A 26,250-nucleotide genomic window follows, 5' to 3' on the forward strand; every position below is an offset into this window, starting at 1 on the left:
GAGATGGACGAGGCACCAAAAATCCTAGTTAGGTGCCCGTCCATCAATGGCGAGCAGGGAGGTCCAGAGCGACCTCATGTTGGCACACTAGCTGCTTGTTATCTCTGTGAGCTCCTCTCAGGGCGCTCTGGATGACGGCAGCAGCTCCTCTGCCCCTCTGCCAGTGACCATGGCATCTGATGAGGCTGCGGCGACTGGGGAGATGCCAGACGTGGCACTGGCTGCGCTCTCCCAGGCGGGGCCAGCACAGGCTCCACTGGCCAGAGGACGACTGCCAAGGTCATCAAGACCAACAGGACAGCAGAGTCAGCAGCTGCCTCCAATGCCACTGGCAGTGAGGGAGGGGAGGCACCAAGACACAAAAACGTAAGCTTAAGGCACCAAGAGTACAAGAGGGACTGTTGACGGGTGATCTTCTGTTCAGTCTGGTTTATATGTCTACTGGTGTGGACATCAACGCCAGTAACGCTCATGTCAATGTGATTTGAATGTGACAATAGCATTAAATTTGCTTTTGTTGTGATGGCCTGAGTATGCTTCACCTTTTTGTTTTCGGTGCAGGGTACGTCAATATATAATGCTGGACATGAGTGACTCTAAATGTTATTGCACAGGTACTGAGTGGACTTTGGGTTCACACGACAGGGGCATTTCGGACATCCTGGATGGAGGCAGCAGCCCTGGCGTGAGGTGGGAGGGGATATTTGACAGCCTAGCTGAAGGAGCATTGGATCAAGGTGTCTCTGCCTCCCTGAAGGATACAGAGGTCTGTCTCCACACCCTCAGCGTTCTCCTCACCGTGCTCCTCTTCTGACTCACTACTGGAATCATCCTCTGTGGCCTGTGGAGCTGCCTCAACATCCTCTTCCTCCAGTGGGTCCCCCCCTTGTCAGTGCCAGACTGTGGAGAGTGCAGCATGTAACCACTGTCAGTGACACCCGCTCTGGGGGGTATTGTAGTGCACCCCCTGAACAGTCCAGGCATCAGAAGCACATCTTCAGCAGACCTATGGTCCTCTCTATTACCGCCCTTGTGGAGGTGTGGCTCCTATTATAACGCTGCTCTGCCTCTGTTCTTGGGTGGCAGAGAGGCATCATAAACCACCTTTTCAATGGATAGCCCTTGTCACCCAGCAGCCATCCATCCAGTCGGGCTGGAGCACTGAATATTTACAGCACCTGGGAGTGTCTGAGGATGTAGGCGTTGTGGGAGCTGCCTGGGTACCTTGCACAGACTTGTAGAATCAGCATCCTGTGATCACACACTATCTGCACGTTCATGGAGTGGAAGCCCTTCCTGTTGACAAAGGCACCGGGCTCACCTGCTGGCACCTTGATGGCCACATGTGTACAGTCTATAGCACCCTGGATGTGTGGGAACTCAGCTATCGCTGCAAAGCCTCTGGCTTGCTCAGCCTGGCTGGCCTCGTCTGTACAGAAATAAATGAAAGTCAATACCCACCTGAACAGAGCTTCTGTCACCACTTGACACAACTGTGGACAGCTGATTGGGAGACTCCACACAGATCACCCACTGACCCCTGGAAAGAGCCAGATGCATAGAAGTTAGGGGTCACTGTGACCTTCAGAGCCACTGGCATGGGGTGTCCACCCGCACAGTCGGAGGTGATCTCAGGCCCAATCATCTGGCAAATGGAGGTCACAGTCTCCCTGGAGAGGCGGAGCCTCCTTCGGCATTGCACCTCAGACATATTGAGGTAGCTGCATCGCCGCCTGTAAACCCTGGCAGCAGGATAGTGGCATCTTCTGCGGCCCCTTCTGCCTTGGACCCTCTGTTGGCCCTGCCCCCCTTCTGCCTGAGCCTCTCCTCCCACAGGTCTCTCCCCTGGAGGCTGCACTGGGGCACCCGGCCTCCTCTCCCGTCGGCCCCTCTCTTCCTCCTCAGAGGAGGTGCCTCCAGCGGAGACCACAATCCCCATTGCCAGGGTAATGGAAGGCTGTCTGATACCTGGAAGGATCCACACGGTCAAAATCCTCCGGGGGCCTGACAGACAGAAATGAGCCTGAAATGAAGCCTGGAAATGCTCAGAATGAAGCCTCGAACAGAGATGAAGCTGCCAAGTACCAATAAGCAACCAGCAGCAAACTATCTCCTAAACTCCTCACTACTCACACTGGCGATGCTGCTGACCCTTTTTATCCCGCCCTTGGGTGGGGTTTTGCAAAATGTCGGCTGCCCGCCTGCCCGTTTTGCCCGTGCGATGTGCGTGAAATTGCACGGGCAACGTGAAACCTTGGTCAATTTCTCTTTTAATGGCCTTAAGTGGCCTTTTAATTGATGGCGGGTGCAGCTCTGACACCCACGTGCGCCCGCCCACCAAAAAACCGCGAGAGTGCAGGACGTTCACCCAACATCATCTCTCACGATTTCATGCCCAATTGGGTCGGGCACACACCCGCCCCATCAGCATAAAATTCAGCCCTGTGTCTTTTTGTGGAACACTCACATTATTGCATTTTGCTTTCTTTTCAAGCCTTTAAAATTCAAGTTAAAAGTTATTCCCATTTTGAAGGATTACTAACCCAATATCACATTGCTTCAGTTAGAAACAAAATCCTGAGAACAAGCATTAATTCCAAGTAGATTGGCCTATCCCCTTATCAGTGCTCACTGAGGCTAATCACTGTACAAAATGGCAGTTTCAGTGATTTACACGTAACTCCGTGCTGCTCCACACCATGACCACAAATAAAAGAGCTGCTGATCTCTTTACAAAGGTCCAAGTCTGGCACAACATCAATTGACCTTACGCCAGATTTTGCTCTAATCGCCTCTGAATGCAAAAGAAAATTCTTTCACTCATGGATGCTTCTCTCTGTTGAATTAAAAGGAACTGCATTGGTATTCCATGTGGGATCTTTAGCAATTCACAGTTGACTGGAAGCACTAACTGTTATCCTCCTCAGTACACTGTGGTCAGGGTGGAGTCGTAACTTTTAAGAGTTACTGTGCTGGCAAAAGTCATTACTGCAGCCAAATTTCAATTAGTGAACTAATTATTGAATCTCTTTGTGTTACTCATTAAGAGAAGAATGTCTTTGTCATGGTCCAGAGCAGTGAAATCACTCATGTCCTGCCATTTTGGATTGTAAAGGAGGAAGAATAACAGTGAAAACTGGAAAAGAGAGGGGCCAGTAGACCGGGACTTATTGTTTGTTTTTAGGGTTTTGTTACTCCAGGGAAGAATGATTGGTGGGGAACAAATTTTCTATCAGGACATTTGTGCTTCAGAACTAGCCATGCTTCTGGCTTAGCTGTTCCAGTACAGCTACAACACTGGCATGAGGTGTCAGCTGTGACTCAGTTCATAGCACCCTCGCCTTTGAATCAGAGGGTTGTGGGTTCATGTCCCACTCCCGGAAACCAAGAACTGTGATTGTACTTGAAAGAGTTACAATCTGTGACTGTTGATAACTCGAAAGAGTTACAGGACTGGCATCCACCTGACAATGTGGAAATTTGCTCAGATAGGCCCTGTCCACAAGAAGCAGGACAAATCCAATCTGGCCAATTACCACCCTATCAGTCTACTCTGAATCATTAGCAAAGCGATGAAAGGTGTCATTGACAGTGCTATCAAGTGGCCCTTACATACCAATAACCTTAACAGTGATGCTTAGTTTGGGTTCTGCCAAAACCCTTTGGCTCCAGATTTTATTACAGCCTTGGTCCAAGCATGGACAAAACAGTTGAATTCCACAGGTGAGGTCAGAGTAATTGCCTCTGAATTCAAGGCAGCATTTGGCCGGGTATCAAGGAGGCTCCTAGTAAAATTGAAGTCAATGGGGATCAGGGGAAAAACTTTCCATTGGCTTGAGTCAGGGATCCTGAGGCCACTGAAGTTCCTGAGGGGTTTTGACAAGGTGGATGTGGAGAAGATGTTTCCTCTTGTGAGAGGATCTAGAACTAGGGGTCAGTGTTTAAAAATAAGGGGTCTCCCATTTAAGAGGGAGATGAGAAGAAGTTTTTTCTCTGAGGGTTGTGAGTCTTTGGAACTCCCTTCCTCAAAAGGCAGTGGAAGCTCTGGGTGAAATTGTCCGTGCCCATTGGCATCGGGCGAGTTCGGTGGGGTGAACAGACAATATGGCGAGAAGGCCAAAAATTGGTTTCACGACATCGTAAAAACAATTTGCAATTGTCTGCTCAGCCCGTTGATGATGGGCAGCATTTCCCACCATCGGACCTCGGGAACCTCACTGTAATACATCTGTATATCATTATAAGGCCAGCCCACCGGACTCATTCCCCCACTGGACCGTCCGCCCACACCCACGTCGGCGCGTGTCACAACAGCATATAAAAGGCGTGCACTTGGCGGGCTGCACTTTGAGGGGAATTCGGAGGTGAGTGCACTGAAACATTGCAGCGCACTCATGAGGGGTGCCTGTTGGACTTCAAGGTTGAGGTGCATTGTGGAGGGTGAGGCAAAGGCTGCCCTGAGGCTAAAGGTACAAGCACGTGTGGGATGGGTGGGCGAGAGAATGGCCGCGTATTAGGGAAACCTTGATTAAAGTGACTATTCCTTTGCAGCTGAGACAGTTCAAGGGCCAGCATAGTGATATGATTGGAGCTGGCTTAAACTCAAACAACGCAGAGGCATGAAAGTACCACCAAGTGCTCCAGAGCTTTTCACCCCTCAGGCACAGACTGCAAACTAATGAGGATTTTAGTGAACTGCAAAACAGTTGGATGACTGCAGGCAAGTTGTACAGCCTCCTCGCTAAATCTGGCCTTGGAGCAATCACTGGTGGAGGCGCTCAGAGCTCCTCACAGTGTCATCATCCTGGTTTCCCCGTGGTTCAAGCTAACAGTGCAGCCTTGCAGTGCGGGTTAGGGGAATGCCAGCACCTGAGCTGAGAGCACAGCATGCAGTCCAGTGGGCAAAGCTGCTGCCAATCGGTCAGGTGGAGTGGGGCGGAGGTGAGTGGGGTTTCGGGCAGCCATGTAGCGCACTAAACTCTGGCCAGCCAAGTGGTGGCCAACACTCTCCGAGATGTGTTAAGGGACCTTCAGACTTAACCAAGAGAGGTTCTTAGTGTACCCATACCAACTCACACGTCTCTCTCTTTCATCCTGCAGGAGGAGTACATCAGGATCATGGAGATTGGTGACCTGGCTGTATGCTTCATGTCATACCGAGAGTGAAGACAATGGAGAAGAGAGCGATGGAAGTGCCTGGCTGCACAGAGGGAGGAGCAGCATCCATGGGAAGAAGGGGCAGCTGGGGCTCCCGCACACACCACTGAAGAGACAGAATGAGCCGTCGCTGGTCAGCACCGAAATAGGCCCAGGGTCTATAGACGCCGCCTTTCATTCCTGCAGATGACTGAGAACCAGTGTCACCGAAGACTGCGCATGTCTTTGGAACTGGTCGGTCACATCTGCCAGTTGCTGCAGGACTTGGCGCCAAGGGGACATGGAGGGCATCCACTGCCCGTGGCCATGAAAGTGACCACAGTGCTCAATTTCTATGCCAGTGGCTCCTTTCAGGGCTCCACAGGTGACCTCTGTGGAATATCACAAGCCTCCACCCACAAATGCATTCATGAGGTCACAGATGCCATCTTCACGAGGGGCACACAACTGTGTACATTTCACCTGGGACCAGGACAGCCAGGATGCAAGAGCGATTGGATTTGCCCAGATTTCGGGTTTCCCACAGGTGCAGGGTGCCATGCACTGCACTCATGTGGCGCTCAGATCTCTATCGCAACACACGGTCAACTATGTCAACCACAAGGGATTCCAATCGCTGAATGTACAGCTGGTGTGACCACCACAAACACATCCTGCAGGTCTCTGCATGATTTCCAGAGAGTGTCCGTGACTCCTACATTCTCAGTTGGTCACAGATCCCTGACATTTTCTAGGGTCCACAGAAGCTGCAGGGTTGGTTCCTCGGGGACAAGGGCTACCCACAGAGGCCGTGGCTGATGACACCCGAGCGGTGGCCTCAGACTGCAGCAGAGCGACGCTATAATGAGGCTCAAGCTGCAACTCGCACTTTGGTGGAGCAGACCATCGGGATGCTGAAGATGAGGTTCTGGTGCCTGGACATGTCTGGTGGAGCCCAGCAATACTATCCACAGAGGGTGTCACACATCATCACCGTCTGCTGTGCCTTTTACAACCTGGCACTGCAATAGGGAGAGGAGTGGCTGAGGAGGAGCTGCAGGAGCTGGAGGTCCCCTCCGATGAGGAGGACATCGATGCTGATGAGGGTGAGGAGGTCCTCGAAGGCGACGATGCTGCTGATGAGGCTCTCGCACTGGCCAGGACGCAGGTGCTTGGGAGGCCCTCATAGCTGCTAGATTTGTGGAGGATGATGATGATGTGCATTGAGGAGACGCCATTGATCCTCACATTGCATCTGTGAACATTTGACTTCAGTCTGGCTTATGGCAGCGCACATACCCTCTGTGATAATGCTCCTGTCATGGAGGCGCATTGGAGATCCTAATAGTCACTCAATTGCAGGAGGATGATGACGATATGCAGTGCGGACACTCCACAGATCTTCACATAGCTCTGAGAATGTCTGACTCCTGTCTGGCCGAGGGCATCTCACTTACGCTCTGCGATCAGGGTCATATCATAGAGATGCAGCCGTGGAACTTTGAAAGCACCTGATACCTTTTCCACATTCAGCCCTTCAGGAGCTGGTGCAGAGCGTCACTGGTCACAGATGCTGAGGAGATGGGGGCCCAGCCCCACTGGTGCACAGTGTCACTGGTCACAGATGCTGGTGAGATGGGGGCCCAGCCCCACTGGTGCACAGCGTCACTGGTCACAGATGCTGAGGAGATGGGGGCCCAGCCCCACTGGTGCACAGTTATCACTGGTCACAGATGCTGATGAGATGGGGGCCCAGCCCCACTGGTGCACAGTTATCACTGGTCACAGATGCTGAGGAGATGGGGGCCCAGCCCCACTGGTGCACAGTGTCACTGGTCACAGATGCTGGTGAGATGGGGGCCCAGCCCCACTGGTGCACAGCGTCACTGGTCACAGATGCTGATGAGATGGGGGCCCAGCCCCACTGGTGCACAGTTATCACTGGTCACAGATGCTGGTGAGATGGGGGCCCAGCCCCACTGGTGCACAGCGTCACTGGTCACAGATGCTGATGAGATGGGGGCCCAGCCCCACTGGTGCACAGTTATCACTGGTCACAGATGCTGGTGAGATGGGGGCCCAGCCCCACTGGTGCACAGTTATCACTGGTCACAGATGCTGATGAGATGGGGGCCCAGCCCCACTGGTGCACAGTTATCACTGGTCACAGATGCTGATGAGATGGGGGCCCAGCCCCACTGTAAAAGGTGCTGAGAGCACACAGAGAGAATGAGGGAACTCTGTGACGCCTGCCTACAACATTCAGGCAGCAATGACCAGCACCACCGAGGTGCAGGCATCAGTAACATTTCCAGGGAGTGTGAGGCTGGACCATCTCTGTGGTCTGAAGGCTGCACAGACACAGGGAAGAGGCCCTGGACTGAGACACCTGCCTTTTATCTTGTGCCGAAAGGTTTCACATCCAAGTGACAAGAACACTGCTCATCAGAACAAGGAGCCATAGGCAGGGAGACATTCTTGGGAGTTCTTTGACAATAGTGAACATTATGTACAAGTGATTAACATCCATGCCCAGGCTGAACAACCACACCACCTCAACCTTCCTAACCCTGCAGCTATGTCTTGGTGCTCCCCCAACATCCACAGCGGAGGTGGAGGTGGAGGCAGCCTGCTGACAGCGACGCCCTGTCTGTGATGACCTTGGTGGGCGTCCTCTGGAGGGCTGAGACCTGGAGGGCCCAGGCCTGCTTTCAGGGTCCTGCTGTGTGGCAATGGCCCCCTCCTCGGCCTGTGGAGCTGGAGCTGCTGGGGTCACAGGAAGAGGGGATTCAGATGGGCCAGACACTCTTGGAGTCAACTGGATGGATGGCCCCGGACAGTGAACCTGCTGATCCTCCTTCCTATGGGTGCCCAAGGGCCCCAGGCTGACTCCTTGAGGAGTAGGGGTAGCTGGAATGAGATTGAGCTACCCAGCACCCCTCTAACGTACACATTGGAGGCCAACTATGGTATCAGCGATGGATTTGAGCCTGCACAGCAGGGCAGGAACAGCTTCAGATCAAGGTCTCCATGGCATCCGCCATCCTGCCAGTGTTGACCTCAGTGCGTTGCAATGCCGGCGCTATCACCTCAGCCTGAAGGTGGACGGACTCCTCCATTGTGCCTTGCAATCTGAGGAGTGCAGTGGACATCCCTTCCTGATGTTCCCGAGCTTGCCTTTGCAGTTCCAGCAACTGTGACATGTCCGAGTCCAGAGGCTCATCATCTGACTCGGACCTGGCAAATTTCTGGCCTCCAGGAGTCCTCCTAATGCCGGGGACCTGGGAAGTCCCTGCCGCTGCCTGCTGTGGATCAGAAAGTGTGATGTGCTCACTGGATTGTTATCCTGAGTCTACTCTAAAGCCAGGTCCCACCGAGGCGTGTGTCTCTGCCCTGGTGGAGGTGGGTGACGCTGTGACAGGACTTCATGGAGGGCGCCTTCAGATTCCTCTTCAGAGGTTTCTTCAGGGATTGATTGGAGGTCCTGGGTCGTGGACTCTGTCGGCTGTTTGGCAGATGTGCCTGCGAAAGCAAGGGGAGATAGTTAGTGCATGGCACCATCACAGCCTGGTTATCTGATGGATGTTGCACTGCTGGATCCTCACTTGGTAGAGCAGCGCCGACCTCACCATCAGCACGGGACTGGTCCAGATCCTCGCTGGCCAGCTGAATGGCTCGGTTTTCAAAGTCCGTGGAGAAATTGATTTCGGGCATTCTGCCACTGATCTGTGACCTCTCCCTGTTGTTGTGTGCCAGCTTGTCCTGCATGAATAGAGATGGGGAGAGTGTAAGCAGGACACTTGCCAGGCCAGATGATAAGTTTGCCTGGCCTGTGTGGGTGGTGAGTGGTCCCATGGACGGGATGAGGACAATGACGGTGAGTGTGAGAGAGTGAATGGTGATGTCCCTTGAACTGGCAGTGAGTGAGACCCCTGTGGATGTGTGATGGGTTTGTCAGTGTGTGAGTTGAGAGTGATGAGAAGAGTGACTTAACCTGGTGAAACAAAGGAGATCATTCATCCTCTTGTGGTACTGGGTGGCTGTCCTCTTTTGCCGGACGTTGGCGCTGACCACCGCTGCCATCGCCTCCCAAGCTGGATTGGTGATGTTGCTGCCCATCCTGCGGCCAGAGCGGGAGTAGAGGACATCACGGCGAGCCACCACTGCATCCAAAAGGCACTTGAGGGGTGTATCATTAAACCTGGGGGCTGCAGTCTTTCAGGGCCATGTCTTCATTGCAGTAGTCGTGGGCTGGAAGCGCTGAGAGGCGTGTGTGCAGCTGGACTTTAAATATGGCGCCCAGCGTGATGAGGCAGTGAGATGATGGTGCTGCCATAGAAACAGCGTGTTTCCCGGGAAGGCATAATTAATGCGCCATGCCTGAAATGATACGGTGTGAAAAGCAACCATTGCGGCCATCAGGCAAAACATTGTTTACCCGCCCGTTACCACACTTAGTGACAAGTAACATCATGTTACTCAAATATCAGGCAATGACCATTTCCAACAAAAGACATTTTAACCAACTTCCTTGATATTCATGGCATTTCCATCAAGAATTCCCCGCCATCAACATCCTGGGGTGGGGGCAGGGTTACCATTGACTAGAAACTGAATTAGACCAGACACGTAAATACTGTAATCAGGGGAGAGGTTGGGAATTCTGCAATGAATACTTCATCTGCCGATTCCCCAAACCCGATCGACCATCCATGAGGTGCAAGTGAACAAAGTAATAGAGTGAGTTTCAGTTCCAAGAACGCTTATGTAGCTCAACTCCATCCAGAACAAAGCAGTCCACGTGACTGGCACCCAATCCACCACCTTAAACATTCAATCCCTCGAGCACTGGCACACACTGGCAGGAGTGTGTACCATCTACAAACAGACACTGCGTCAACTCCCCCCATTTCTGCAACAGCAACACCCAAACCCACAACTTCTACCACTTAGAAGGACAATGGCAGAAAGCAAATGGAAGCAGCACCACCTGAAAGCCTCCCTCCAACTCACACAGCATCCTGACTTGGAAATATGCCACCAACCCTCCATTGTTGTTGGATCAAAATCCCAGAACTCCCTCCCTAACAGCACTTTAAGAGGGAAGGGATGAATAAAAGGGCTATATGATGCCCAATTCAGTTTTACAGATACATTTGTTGCATAATGACCAACACATTTTTAAAACTGCAGCGTCCAAACAAAGGTTTAACTCTTGGTGATCCCCTTTTCATTTTCTTCAGCTCAGTTGGATTCCATGCAATTGAGAAAAGTAACGTTGAACATTTCATACAGAATAATACAACTAAGTAAACAGTTGCTGCTCTGTAAAGCTGTTGCACCTTTTGCTCTTAATACATTTGATTCAAGTGTTAACTGGGCCAATAGTCATTAATCTCCATGGAGCAGTGGGCACAAATACTGAATAATTTATGTATGATAACAAGACCTAAAAGCAACGTAATATTTTCAGTTTATTTGCATTCCAGCTGGATAGTATTAGAGGTTATTCTGTCATACAAGGGCTTTGATCAGACCCATCTGCTGTATTGCACAGAGTTCTATAACAGTTAACATTTATATCTCCAGCAGCACTGAAAGCAGATTATCTGGTAACTTATTTCATCGCTGCTCGTGGAGCCTTGCAATGCACAGGGTGGCTATCGTGTTCCCTATATTATAACAGTGGCTACACTCTTTACATCATCGGCATTAAAGTGTTTTGAGTGGTCTGAGGGTATGAAGGACACTGTAAAAATTCATTCTTTTTTTGGTCAGCCGCTCATGGGAAGTGTAGTATTCAATTGTTCTGTGTTTGATTATGTAAGTCTGTTTACTCTTGATGCTCTTGGTGCTTGACTGGTTAAGTCTGAGTATGGAATCAGAAATGTAAAAAAGCTGTAGAAAGAGCTGGAAGCATGTAGCAAACATTTTAAAAAGCACCATGAAAGAAACCTGTTATGTATATAGAAACTGCATAGGTCTGAGAGACAAAATATACAGCAGGAAGTTTGTTATTGCCTGAACAGAGGATGCTGAGGGTATCCAGAATTTAAACTCAGGGGACAGGTGAGAGAAGTTGAACTTTCTTCTTTGGAAAAGAGGTAACTCTGAGGTAACTAAAATTGAGTTTGCCAAATTTTGAAAGGGATTCATAAATTATTTCATGATGATTAAATGTTCAAATACACAAATTAAGATTGGAATATCAAAAGTTTATAAACACTGAACAGCAAGTTGTCAAGGAACAGCTTTGAAGTAGGCAGTAAGTTCAAGAGGCAGTTAGATACATTTCTAGACAAAGATCGTGTTGAGGATTATGATGAGAAGGTTGGTAAGTAGGCTAAGATTTACCAAAAAGAGATGGGTTTGTTGGATCCAATGGCCTAGTTCTGTCCTATGTTCTTGCATGAAATATAAATCTATACATAGCATGGGAGTGGGCCAGGTGATCATTGCAGCCCTACCCAGGTGAGACAGAATATTTACAGAGTACTTCCTATTTGCCTTGCACTGCAAAAACATTTTGCTAGCCAACTGCACAGCTCAATACGTATTACAGTCAATTAAAAAACTACATGCCGCAATGTAATAATTTGCCAGACCCTGGACTGGTAAAATGGACAGTCATTCCAAGGCATTCCATTTCATTGAGTTTCCAGGCCATCAGTAAAAAAAGAGTGAAGCAATTCTCCACAGTGAGGGAGCAAACCTGGTCTCTCCCATGTATTTCTTACTGGTTTTGTAGGGAGGCTTAAACACAATCCAAAGATTAGGTTTGCCCTGCTATTCTTTCAGCTGTTGTAAGGGACAGGTAGAACCTAAAGATTTTATTTAATAAGAAGGAAAAATATGTACTAGAGAAAGAAATTTATTGTGTTGTCTTGAGATTTAATCTTTGGTGCGATGTCTGCTTTAGCTCAATTCAACCTTGGAAATCTTTAACTTGTTTATATTTCTTGGCGAACGGGTAGCCAAGAAAAGATAGGGAGACAAAATAACAGCTATTGAATATGTAACATTGAACTAGTTTTATTTCCTGTGTTAAAAAACAAAAAGGTTTCTTACTGCATGTAATTTTTTTTGAGTGCAAGTGCCAACAGATACAACAGATATTTATAGAAAACAAATGAGCATGAAAACTCCTTTCAATATATATTATGTTCAGGTAGTTTTCATTGAAACTGTCCAAATAGTGTTCACTGAAACCTGCAAAATATTTTGTGGTATTTTCAAAGCTACTAATAAATTGGCTAAAACTTGTGAATTTGTTTTTGAGCTATAAATGTATCCCATTTTCGAATGTGATTTCTACCAGTTAAACAATCAGGATGTGTCTTGTCTGGTCAGAATTGGCTTAATCAAAAACAGTCATCATAATTTATTTTACAGTCCATTTGCAGGTTAATGTCACATTTAACCAGTAAAATTGAAATATAACATTTATATTTTGCTAGATGTAACTAATCACAAGTTAATAACTCATTTAATTTTGATTCATTGAATAAATATTTTATTTTATTTGTAGACTCCCAAGGCGAGACATTTGTTGATGTAACACTGCTTCAGGCACCGCTACCCCCGGGGAATTGACGTAACTCAGTGTTTGACGACCACTTTCTCCCCCACAATGTTGAATCACACTTCGCTTCTACAGTGTTGTTGTATTAAATAGTGAATCCTGACCTCATAAGAAACCCATGTCTTTATTTCAGGATCCCATCTAGCTATAGAACAGGCTGCTCCCAAGTGTATATTATTTGGAATTTCTGCTCATGAAATAGGAAAAATACATTCTGAAAAAATAACCTATTACAATATATTAAATGGAAAAGTCTTGAAACTACACTTCAGGCTATGGTACAGAGGCACCTAATGCCCATTTTATAATGTGAAAAGGACACATGTCTATGAAGCTGGTAAAGCCAGTTTCAGTCCTGACTCTCCCAATGCCTCAGTTGGTAAAGTCTGTATGTAGCTGAGCCATGCTGGACCACAAAGGTTTTTACATGAAACCATTGTCAATTGTCATAAAAACCCATCCGGTTCACTAATGTCCTTTAGGGAAGGAAACCTGCTGACCTCACCTGGTCTAGCCTACATGTGACTGCAGATCTGCAGTAATGTGATTGACTCTCAAATGCCCTCTGAAATGGCCGAGCAAGCCACTCAGTTGTATCAAACCAGCATCGACCTAGGCACCGGAAACGACAACGACAAACCCAACCCTGTCGACCCTGCAGAGTCCTCCTTACTAACACCTGGGAACTTGTGCCAAAATTGGGAGAGCTGTCTCACAGGCTAGTCAAACAACAGCCTGACATAGCCATACTCATGGAATCATACCTTACAGGTGAATCAAAATAGTACAAAGGTTTTCAGCTCTATTCCTGGTCTGAGATGTTAACAGAGAAGCACAAGGTGGGCCATAATTGGCTAGGAAGGGAGAAATCAGCTAACACCCAGTGACTCCTGACAGAAATGTTTGTGTTTGCACATGGATGAGGCTAGGACTGAGCTTGGCTGTGATGTCCCTATAACTTGCATAAACTACCAACACTTGCCCTCAAGACTTTCACATGAAAAGCACCCATTTTAGTCAATTCCTGGAAGATGCCTAGCACCTAAGGAACCATTTGCTGGGCAATAGTCAGCATCTTCAAAGAGGAAGGAAGAAAATGGTGGGGGAAAAAAAACAGGTTAGATTCACAGGTGTTGAGGTTTAATGAAATAACTCCTGTTACTGTCACCTTCAAGTGACAGCAAGCAGACAAGAGCACTGTTTCACTTCAGCAGATGCCAGATTTCTTACAGAAACATCCAAGGCTAACCTAGTTTACAGTAAAATTACTATCCAGGAAGATTTCTTCACTGCACTATGTATAGTGAAATCGTAAACATAGGTGGTTTACTATTTCAATTAACGTTGGAGATTCTGATTATATTTTCCATTTAGACTGAGCTACAGGCACTTGGATCTGATACGTGTGACAAGATGATATATCGAGCAGACGTCATGGCCAGTTGCGAGATATGATAAATTTCTTTACACATGAAGCTTACCGGGTCATTTTGTCACTTATAACTTATGGACAGCCACCCTAATGGACATATTCATCATTATCTTACTGCAAGCTATGACATATTCTATTTACATCACACATTTAAAATCTAATTTAAAAGAAATTTATGTTTCTAGAATATTGTAAGCATAGAAGTATTTTACAATCTCCACATTTCCCAGAATATGCATGCTATAATGAGTATGCATATTTTTGTGTTAGAAAGTACATAGAAATTGACAAAAATATTATGAGATATAAATTAAAAGGGAGCATTGAAGAGACTTAGGACAGTGGGAAGTAAGAAGTAATAAAACTTGTGTGCGTACCATTAATTTATTGGCTCACACTCCAACATCTGAAATCCCAGTTTGTTATTCTCTCAGGACTTTTTATCAATATTGGTATTTTCATTTAGCCTGCATGCCTCGTTTGTAGCTCTCACGCAGACTGAAATTTTCACATGATATAGCTTCTAACAAGGTTTACTTTAAGCACAAATCGATGAGACAGCCATCACACCCATTGGAATATATCATGGCACAGCAGAGATCTGTGAGAAGAGAACATTAGAACACCCTTGGATTTACTGCTGAGGGAAACAGATCTTCATTGTGTCTCAAACGGTCACATAACACAGCGTCTGACAACAGTAGTACTTTGATTATGTTTGTGCCAGTGCTTAATGAGAACCACATGCGAGAATAAGCCAACCATACCTAAAATATTTACAAACTTAGCAGAAGAATATAATGAGAAAAGTTATTCACCAGGGATCTTTGCATCTCCAGGGTACAAGCGAGAGCACAGGACATGTCCAAAGAGCCTTCATCAGCTCATGTCACAAGATGAATCAGCAGGTTTGTCTTCTGTATTGAGCTAAAAAAAAGCACTCAGCAGATGGCAATATCCTGAAGCATGAAAGTAATTAACCTCTGACTATACTTCATAACCTTAACTATGAACACTTTCTGTCATAATGGATGAAAAGATAATTTTTGCTAAGTACAACTTTGCAATATTCAGCATAATAACTAGAACTATGTGGAATCGTGAAATACTTCTTAATTGAATGAATTATTCAGCCTTAATTTTCAAACTGTTAGAGTAGCTGCAACAATGGCTGTAAGTTCTGGTTCTTGTCATTTTTATACCTGCTCTTCTATAAAAGCTACGCACTCAGATTCTACTCTTGAGTTAAGCTATGGCTTGTGTGGTGTGGTGGATTGGAAAAGTTCTCTTCAGGACCTGGATTGAATCCAGCCTGGAGTGACCCCGCTAACTGTTTTGAGCTTGTGGAGGCTCAATCTGTCTCCTAGTTGATTTGACACCAATTGGTAGCATCAACCAGAGAAACCATAGAATAGCTGTGGACAATGGAAAGATAATCCAGTGCCATTTTTAATTTTCACTTTCTGAGGCACTAGGGAAATGATTGCAGCTCATTCCCCCTCCCCTCAATGGTAACAGCCCCTCCTAAACAGAAGAACAAAGACAGCAAGTTCAGGATCACCTTCAAATTCACTTTCTAGACATATAAAATCCTGACATGGACATATACTGTCATTCATTTACTGTCGTTGGGTCAAAATCCTGAGATTTGCTTTCAAACGCTGTTGTGGAAACATCATTAGCACAAAGGTGACCAGGTTCAAAGAAAAGACCCACCACCACCTTTTCTAGTTAATTAGGGATGGACAGTAAATGCACTTTTACTGCGATGGATATTCCTGATCTGGCATAACTAATTCTTGTCAATGCCACTCTTTCTTCTTTTGGAACAGCAGATGGTAACAGAGGAAAAGGTGTTGAGAGGTGAGGATAGTGGAAAAGTGGGAATAAAGTGCCGGCAGTAACTGAGGGCGGAATTTTCCATGCCCGCTGGCATCAGGTGTGTTCAGTGGCGTGAGTGGACAATATGGCAAGAAGGCCAAAAATCGGTTTCACGCCATCGTGAAACCAGTTTGCAATCGTCCACTCTGCCCGTCAGTGCTGGGCCGCGTTTCCCATCATTGGATGTAGGGAACCTCATTGTAATATATTTGCATATCATTATAATCCCAGAATCATCCCCCCCGGGCTGGATTATCCAAGCACATTGGCGTGATTGCACGCTGATGTGTTTCACAGCAGCATATATAAGATGTGCACCTGGCGGGCTGCACTTCACTCGGGTCTTCGAGGTTTGTTTGCCTACCTGGCTTCAATCAGCACTCGTGGTCATCAGCGCCAGGCTTCGCAGGCAGCACCACATCACTTTTAGGAGGGTCACGGGCAGGTCTCTACCTACCAGACCAGCCATAAGGCGGGGGTGGCTTTTCAATGGCTGCAGGGCAAAGTCTTGCTTGGGGAAGGGGGAGATGTGGCCTCAGGCAAGGGAAGAGGCTGCAGGGCAAGAACTGTACCGGGGAAGGAGGGTATCCTAGGGTGTGTGTGGGGGCACATGTTGATCTATGCAAGTGGCCTCAAGATGGCGAGGGCTGAGGAGGCAGACTCCAGAGGAGATGAGGCCAGATGGAGATGTGAGGGGGTGTGTGTGAGAGTGAGTGGTGATGTCCCTTGAGCTGGCAGTGAGTGAGATGCCAGTGAATGTGTGATGGGTTTGAGTGTGTGAGTTTAGAGTGATGAGATGGTTATCTTACCCTGGCGGCACAGATGAGATCATTCATCCTCTATCTTCATTAGGTGGCCAACCTCCTCTGTGCAGCACTGGCACTGATCACCCCTGCTATCGCCCACCAAGCTGGAATGGTGAGATTGCTGCCTCTCCTGTAGCCAGAACAGAGGTAGAGGATACCACAGAGAGCCTCCATGGTGCTGGAGGGGTCTGTCACTAAACATGGGGGCTGCAGTCTTCTTGCCTTTCAAGGCCATGTCTTTTTTGCAGCAGTTCTGGGCTGGAAGCATTGAGAAGTGTGCATGTGGCTATACTTTAAATGTTGTGCCCAGTGTGATGAAGTAGCGAAGTGGCAGTGTGGTGGGCAAATCAGAACTCACCCGCCATCAAAACAGCGTGTTTCCCGCTAATGCATAACTAATGCGACGAAATTGGGACGATACAGCAGGAGAAGCTGCCATTGTGGCCAGCGGGTAAAACGTCACTTTTCCTGTCTGCTAACGCACTTAGTCCAAACCTGGGATGATTCCACCCTGAGAGAAGTGAGCAGAGATAGAATCAAAGAGATAGGGAGCTAGAGAGGGGAGTGGAAGAATAGGGGCTGAGGAAGTGAGTGGCATGAGAGAGTCTAGAATAGAGGGACATAAAGGGATTGGCAGCCAGGAGAAAATGATTGTACTGACAAAAGGAAGCTATGGTACCCACAGTGACCTGGTGTACTGCAGATGTTCAACCACCAACCCCAACAATGCATTCAGTTTACTGAATCTGTACTCTTAAGTGCAGTATCTACATGTAATATCACATATTTTATATGTTTCTCATTACCATTTTTCGTATACCAACCTCATGGATTTCCCATATTGCTGATGGGGATTTTGAGGATACGGTGTTTTAGAAGGAAGTGGAAATGGTATGATGTTGTGAGACAGTGTGGTGTCTGGTAAGAGATGTGATGTGTTGGTGGTGTAGAGTGTGTGAACAGACTTGGAAGAGTAGAGAACAGTGGAGGGTTTAAACAGATGGATCTTTGAGATGGAGTATTGAGTGGTGAAGAGGTGTGGAGGTTTGGTGAAAGGGGTATTTTGATGGAACTGTATGGTTAGTAATCACAGAAATCTGCATAAAGTAGAAATTTTTGGCTAGCAACTACTCAGCTGCACTTTATGATATGACTTTCATGAATTCCATTCACTTAGCAACACATTAATTCACTGGATTCCATTGACTTTCCAACACATAATATAATTAATTGACTGGTTTATTCACTCAGCAGCACAATATAATTCTGTGGATTCCATTGACTCGCAGCCTTGATATAATGAATCTGCTGGGCTGAATTAGCAGAGCCCCTTAGAATGAAATGAGTTAGTTTGATTCCAGTTAGTTAGCCACACTTACAACTAAATCCACTGGACTCAACTTATCTGGCCAGAAGGGGTTAAATGAATTAGCTGTGTATTCCATTCAGTCAGGAACAAATCATAAAATGAATTGGCTGCATTGCATTTTCTGAGGTTCGTGTTACTGAATTAATTCTACGGATTCAATTGAGTCAGAAACGGGACTGAATGGAAGATCCCTGTCAATAGGAAGCAAGAAGCCAAGCCTGCGAGAGGGCCGCAGCTGGAAGCAGCAGAGAAAGGCAACCATTGGAAAGAAAGAGGAAGTGGGACCTGTGAGAGCAATTGATACAGTGTTTGCTGTGGCTCAGTTGATGGCACTCTCTCCTCCGAGTCAGAAGATTATGGGTTCAAGTCCCACTTCAGCACTTGAGCACAACAACCAAGGCTGACACTCTAGTGCTGCATTGTCAGAAGTCTTGCTTTTGAATGAACCATTAAACTGAGGCCCCACCTGCCATCTCAGGTGGATGTAGAAGATCCCATGACACAATTTCAAAGAAGAGCAGGGGAATTCTTCCTGGTGTCCTGGCCAATATTTATCCCTCAATCAACATCACAACAACATTTCTCCATCTGGTTAATCTCGCATTGCTGTTTGTGGGAGTGTACTGTGCACAAACTTGCTGCTGTGTTTCCTACGTTACAGCAGTAACTATACTTCATTAAATACTTCATTGGCTGTAAAGTGCTTTGGGATGTCCGACGGTCATGAAAGGTGCTACATAAACGGCAAGTTTTTTTTTCCCCAGTAGAAGAGATAGAAGAAGAAAAAGAAGAGAGAGAGAGAGAGAGAGAGTGGGGCTGGGAAATGGAATCAGAGCAGGGCAGAAGGATACCAGAATGGAAGAAGAGGGTGTGGAGCCTAAGAGCAGGAATACCTAGCAGGAGGACTCAGAAAGAGTGAAGGATTTAATGACAATAACTGAATGAGGAACAGATTAAAAGGCAGTGTAGAGGAACGGGATTGAAAAGCTATGAGAGATAGAATGGAAAACACCTGCAGCTAACTTTTGAAATTGGAATGGGAGAGGCAAAGAGGCTAATGGGTAAAGGTAGCAGCAGCTGGAGGCCCAGTGGAGAGCAGCAAGGGCTTTGGAGACCTAAAGTTGAACTTTGACAAAGTGAGGGGCTCGAGGGGAAAACAGGAACAGCCAAGACTTTATATAATTAAAAAATCAATTTTTCCAAACTCCATCAACCTCCACAGCTGCCGCCCCAGGCTAAGATAAAATGAATTTTGGTGTGTTGCTTGATCGTAAACAGTTTCCTTACCCACATCCATTCTGTCACCAATACCATCATCTTCCACCACTCCTCCTGCTTCACCCTCACAGCCAAAGATTTTAACCCATTCCTTTATCAACTCAATGGTTGATTTCTCTAATGGTCTCTTAGCCAGCCCCTCTATTTCCTCCCTCAGAATTCCGCTGCCCATGTTCCTATTTGCTCAAATCTGTGTCGATCCATTGCCATGATGTTCACCGGGCTACTTGCTCGCTGTAACCTTAATCATGCCCCTGCCCTTCTCACTGCCCTTTGCTTGATTTATTCCTCCCTTCTTCCTTTCAAAAGCCTTTTGTCTTCAACTGCAAATTTCAGCCTTTTCCCACCCCTCCTCTCCCAAACCCCACTTCACATGTCCTTTCATTCAGGCTCCATGTTCAACTTCTCTTTGTAGGACCTTTCTTATGTAGGATCATTATATACGTGCAAGGGGTTAAACATTAGGAATTTGGACACTGTGGATAGGGAGAAACATTTCCCTTTGGTGGAAGGATCAAGAATCGAGGGCTCCATTCCGATGTGATTTTTTAAAATTCATTGACAGGATGTGGGGGTTGCTGGCCGGGCCAGCATTTATTGCCCATCCCTAATTGCCCTTGAGAAGATGGTGGTGAGCTGCCTTCTTGAACCGCTGTAATCCATGTAGTGTAGGTACATCCACAGTGCTGTTAGGAAAGGAATTCCAGGATTTTGACCAAGTGAAAGTGAAAGAACGGTGATATATTTCCAAGTCAGGATGGTGAGTGGCTTGGAGAGGAACTTCCAAGTAGTGGTGTTCCCATGTATGTGCTGCCCTTGTCCCTCTAGATGGTAGCAGTCATGGGTTTGGAAGGTGCTGCCTAAGGAGCCTTGGTGAGTTTCTGCAGTGCATCTTGTAGATGGTACACACTGCTGCCACTGTGCGTCAGTGGTGGAGGGAGTGAATGTTTGAGGATGTGGTGCCAATCAAGTGACTGCTTTGTCTTGGATGGTGTCAAGCCTCTTGAGTGTTGTGGGAGCTGCACTCATCCAGGCAAGTGGGGAGTATTCCATCACACTCCTGACTTGTGCCTTGTAGATGGTGGACAGGCTTTGGGGAGTCAGGAGGTGAGTTACTCGTTGCATGATTCCTAGACTCTGACCTGCTCTTGTAGCCACAGTATTTATATGGTTGGCCCAGTTCAATTTCTGGTCAATGGTAACCCCCAGGTTGTTGATAGTGTGGGATTCAGTGATGGTAATGCCATTGAATGTCGAGGGGTAATGGTTAGATTCTCCCTTGTTGGAGATAGTCATTGCCTGGCACTCGTGTGGCACAAATGTTACTTGCCATTTGTCAGCCCAAGCCTGGATATTGTCCAGGTCTTGCTGCATTTGCACAAGGACTGCTTCAGTATCTGAGGAGTCGCGAATGGTGCTGAATATTGTGTAATCATCCCCACTTCTGACCATATGATGGAAGGAAGGTCATTGATGAAGCAGCTGAAGATGGCTGGGCCGAGGAGATCACTGCAGGAGTACCTCAGGGTAATGTCCTGGAGCTGAGATGACTGACCTCCAACAACACCAACCATCTTCCTTTGTGCTAGGTGTGATTCCAACTAATGGAAAGTTTTCTCCCCGATTCCCATTGACTCCAGTTTTTCTAGGGCTCCTCGATGCCACACTCGGTCAAATACTGCCTTGATTCAAGGGCAGTCACTCTCACCTCACCTCGGGAATTCAGCTCTTTTGTCCATGTTTGAACCAAGGCTGTAATGAGGTCAGGAGCTGAGTGGCCCTGACGGAACTCAAACTGGGCGTCAGTGAGCAGGTTATTGCTAAGCAAGTACCGCATGATAGCACTGCTGGTGACCTCTTCCATTACTTTACTGATGATCGAGAGTAGACTGATGGGGCAGTAATTGACCAGGTTGGATTTGTCCTGCTTTTTGTGTACAGGACATATCTGGGCAATTTTCCACATAGCCAGGTAGATGCCAGTGTCGTAGCTGCACTGGAACAGTTTGGCTAGGGACACGGCAAGTTCTGGAGCACAAAATATATTCAATGACCCAGCCTCCACTGCTCTCTGTGGAAGAGAATTCCAAAGACTAATGATCCTCTGAGAAAAGAAATTACTCCTCATCTCTGTCTTAAATGGGAGAGCCCCTTATTTTTAAACTGTACCCCCCTAGTTGTAGATTCCCCACTAGAGGACACATCCTCCCAGCATCAATCCTGCCAAGCCCCCTTACAATGTCCTATTTTTCAATAAGATTCAGCCATCATAATTGCCAAATGTTCACTGCAAAAATAATACTTCCAGTAATAGGGAAGCTAGAAGAGCAACAACAACAAAAAAATTTCATCTACTTCACCATTTCTTTCTATGGTCTCTGAGGAGGGCCAGACACTTACATTTCCTATTGTTTTCTCGACACACATGTGCAAGCTGTACTGTGACTGCTGGCGAAGCCCAAGAGATTCCCTGAAGTCCATTGGAGTTATGAGCAGAGATGTTGACTTAGGAACAGAAGTAGAATATAAACAGAGACTAAATTGCACAGGAGAATTGGAAGGCAGTGGTTTGGATTATTTGCAGGAGTCTCTTGTCAAATTGGTAAATGTCAGGTGATTCACCATTTCCAAATGGCTTTTAGCTTTTGAAATATATGCTCTGTACTCTTTCTAGAAAGATAGTTAAAAACAATATGCTGCTTAGAAATATTGGGATTGTAAGTATTTCTATTGTGGCTACAAATGGCAAGCAAAGTGCCATATACAAAGGAATACAACCTGATGCGTGCTAAATGTGACACAATTGCGGCCACTTCCTTTCAATCCCAATTCATCAATCTATCTTTTGCTAATAAAAAAATACATCTCCATGTACTTACTTCCTGCTTCCACTCTTATTGTCACATGTAGTGGAAAATCATCTGTAGCTGCACAACATGACTACCAGGTACACCTTTTCTACAATTCATTGTGGTTGCTTTCTGGCAACTTCCAGCTGAAAATATTTAATGCGCCTTTTTTTTCCCTCAGTAACTAGAATTTCTAATGTCCAAAATAAGAGTTTAAACTGAGTTCAGAAAAGAAAATCCAAACCCATAAGTAGAGCATTAATTTTAAGTTTTAAGAACATAAGGAATATAAGAAAAACTTGTGTCCCATTGGCCTGCTTGTTGCTCCTTTCAAAGACGACTTTGAACCCAGTTTTGTTCAATTTACCCAATCCATTTAATCTCCATTTGAAGGGTTCCTCAAGATTCCTGGAAGATAATGAAGCAAATCTCCAGCACTAGCTGTATATCTACACAGTTTATCCATTCTTTGCTTCACATGACATACCCACAATTCCAGACATTTAGGAGCCATAATGCACATTTTAGCATTGAATCATCTCCATCTGTATTGATTCTTATAGCCCCCACAACAGAGTGCCTAACCAGATATCCATTCAGCTCCTTTCCCCAAAAAAGCAGTAAATTAGCACAGCTTCAGCTGCTTTAGCTGGGAGTATAACCTGCATATTCAAAACTCTGGGCGGGGTGGGGGTAGAGTGGAAACGTGCATCTGATGTCGTGTAAAAGGTTTGTTAATTTTATACTTATGACTTCAAAACTCCCACCTCATTTGAAAAGGAATTGTGAGGGGAGACATTACTTACTATGTGCTTCAGAAGTTTATATTGTAAAGTAATTCATGTTTCTCAATAGGGCAACACAATGACCAGCCATCGATTAAGGTAAATGATAGTGTGGAAAATTTGACAGTGATCGGCCTCAGCAAATGGCTGCCGTTCTGTGCCACACGTTAACCTCCTTTTGAGCCTTAAAGCTCTCACCAAATTTGGCTAAAAGCTTTGTTTCAATATGGAAATTTAATTTTAATTGGATTCATATTAGCACATTCACAAACTTGGGCAGCATAGACTGAAATGTACAGGGTTGGTCTGAAGCCAGTATTGAAAAGGGAACCTGCATTGTTTTAAAAAGAATAGCTGAAAGTTAAATTCAACTTTAGCTTTATGCTACTTATTACTTTCGTTGCTGTTTTCTTCAAGCTCCATGTCCAAATATTTAGCTCCTACAATTGTAATTTAAAAATGGACAAACCTCTATTTATTTTGAATACAGGAGAGAATGAAAGGAAGTATGTGAGGTGGATTGGATGATGGGCAGATCCACTCTTACCCACAAAGCCCCATCTAGAGTACTCTTAGAATGCCAGAAGAAAGCGTGTTTTCAGGTTTTGTTACACCCAGAGAACATTTGTAAAGTCCCGGAAATCGTCCCGGCAATCGGCAAAGTCCGATAGCGGGCAGGGAATGCAGCGCTTGAGCCGCTGACGGCAATGGCAGCTTTTCCCACCGTATCGTGTGGCTCTTTGTTGAAAAAATGCAGAGGTTAGAATTTCCCACCGGATCGTGGGCGGCGCAGCCTCCGATTCACCCACCCCACCATCATCTCAGGCCTTCAGTAATCCGGACGCCATATTTAAAGGCAGCCCCTGCACAGAGCGAGCTCTCTCTAAAGGATCAGAAGCTGCTGCAAAGTCATGGCTGCCAAAGGGAGGAAAAAATGCTGCCCCCCCCCGCAAATTTAGTGATGCCTCCCTCCAGCGCCTACTGGGCACAGTGGAGGCCCCACCGCAATGTCCACTCTGGGCAAAGACCAGCAAGAAAGGTCACCAATCCAGCCTGGGAGGTGGTGGCAGCAGTGGTCAACGTCAATGCCCTGCAAAAAAGGACAGCAACCCAGTGCCGCAAGAGGATGAATGAGCTCCTCCGTTCCATCAGGATAAGTCACTCTTCTCATCACTGTCAACTCTCACACACAAACCCATCACACATCCACAGGCTCTCACTCACTACCAGTTCAAGGGAAATCACCATTCTCTCTCTCTCTCACACACACCTTTATCTGCCCTGCACATCATGTCCTCATCCTGTCCATGGCACCACTCACCACCCACACAACCAGGCATGCTTCTCATCTGGCCTGGCAGGCACCCTGCTTCTCCATCTGTATTCATGCAGGACAAGCTGGCACACAACAAAAGGGAGAGGTCACAGAGTGGGGGAGGAATGCCTGACATCAAGGTCCTCAGGGACTTTTGAAAATAGAGCCATCCAGCTGGCTGGCGATGATCTGGACCGTTCCTGTGCTGACAGTGAGGTCGGTGGTGCTCAACCAAGTGAGGATCCAGCAGCGCAACATCCATCAGACAACCAGGCTGTGCGTGAGATCCCCTGTTCCGCAGACCCCTGCCGTGCACTAATTATCTCTCCTCGCTCTCGAGGCACATTTGGGAAACAGCCGAGGGATCCACGAGCCAAGTCCTCGACTCCGGTCCTGAGGACACACGAAAGAGGAATCCACAGACGCTGACATTGACGACCTGTCACAGCCTCACCCACACCCTCCACCAGCGCAGAGACACACACCTCAGTGGGACCGAGCTTTAGAGTAGCCTCAGGGTCACAATCTGGTGAGCACATTGCACTGTCTGATCCACAGAAGGTGGAGGAAGGGACTTCCCAAGTGTCCGGCACTCAGAGGACGGCTGGAGGCCAGAAAATTGCTGAGTCCAAATCAGATGAGGAGCCTCTGGACTCGGTCATGTCACAGTTGCTGAAGCTGAAAAGGCAAACTCAAGAACATCAGGAAGGGATGTCCGCTGCACTCCTCAGATTGCAAGGTTTGACGGCGCCTGTCCGCATTTTGTCTGAGGAGATAGCGCCAGCATGCCAATGCACCGAGGTCAACCTCTGGTAAGGATGGCAGCCTTCTTGGAGATGTTGGTCCAGCACATTGGTCCTGCCCTGCTGCAGGAGCTGCACTCCACCACTGAGGCACTTGCAGGCATCCATCAGTGCCAATGCGAGAGGCAGGTGGGGCTTGTCGAGCTCATTCCAGCTGCCCCTTCTCCTCAAGGAGTCAGCCAGGAGCTCTTGGACACCCATAGGGAGGAGGGTCAGCAGGTGCACACCCTGGGAGTGTCCAAGCTTCCAACTCCCCTCTTCTTTTGACCCCAGCAGCTCCAGCTCCACAGGCTGGGGAGGGTGCCACTGCCAAATACCAGGACCCCGAAAGCAGGCCAGGACCCTCCAGGCTTCAGCCCTCCAGCAGACTCCCATCAAGGTCATCACAGACAGGGTGTAGCAGTCAGCAGGCTGCCTCCACCTCTGCTGTGGATGTCGGGGGAGCACCAAGATGTAGCGGCAGGGTTAGGAAGGTTAAGAAGCTGTAACTCTTTCGAGTTATCAACAGATCGCATGTAACTCTTTCGAGTACATTCACAGTTCTTGGTTTCCGGGAGTGGGACATGAACCCACAACCTTCTGATTCAAAGGCAAGGGTGCTATGAACAGCCTGGGCACGGGTGTTAATCACTTGTACTTAATGTCGACTGTTGTAAATAAACTCCCAAGAATGTCTCCTTGTCTATGGCTCCTTGTTATGTTGAGCAGTGTTCATGTCAACCAGATGTGAAACCCTGTTTCCTACACAAAAAACAGCTACTGTCACAGTCCAGGGCCTCTCCCCTATGCAGAGGGTAACCTTTTGAGCACAGTGAATGTCCAGATTCAAAGTCACTCTCCAGATCAGTGATGTGTGCACCTCCACATGGCCTGTGTTTGCTGCAAGAATCTGGTCCCCAAGCGTCCCTGGGTTCCGGAACGTTCTCTGTGTGCTCTCAGCAGCTTTGAGGTGGGGCTGCCCCACCATCTTTACACCATTCCTGACAGGTGAACATATGGTGCTGAAGGGGACGG

This window comes from Cetorhinus maximus, chromosome 26, assembly GCF_964194155.1.
Source record: "Cetorhinus maximus chromosome 26, sCetMax3.hap1.1, whole genome shotgun sequence".
In the NCBI taxonomy this organism is placed as follows: domain Eukaryota; kingdom Metazoa; phylum Chordata; class Chondrichthyes; order Lamniformes; family Cetorhinidae; genus Cetorhinus; species Cetorhinus maximus.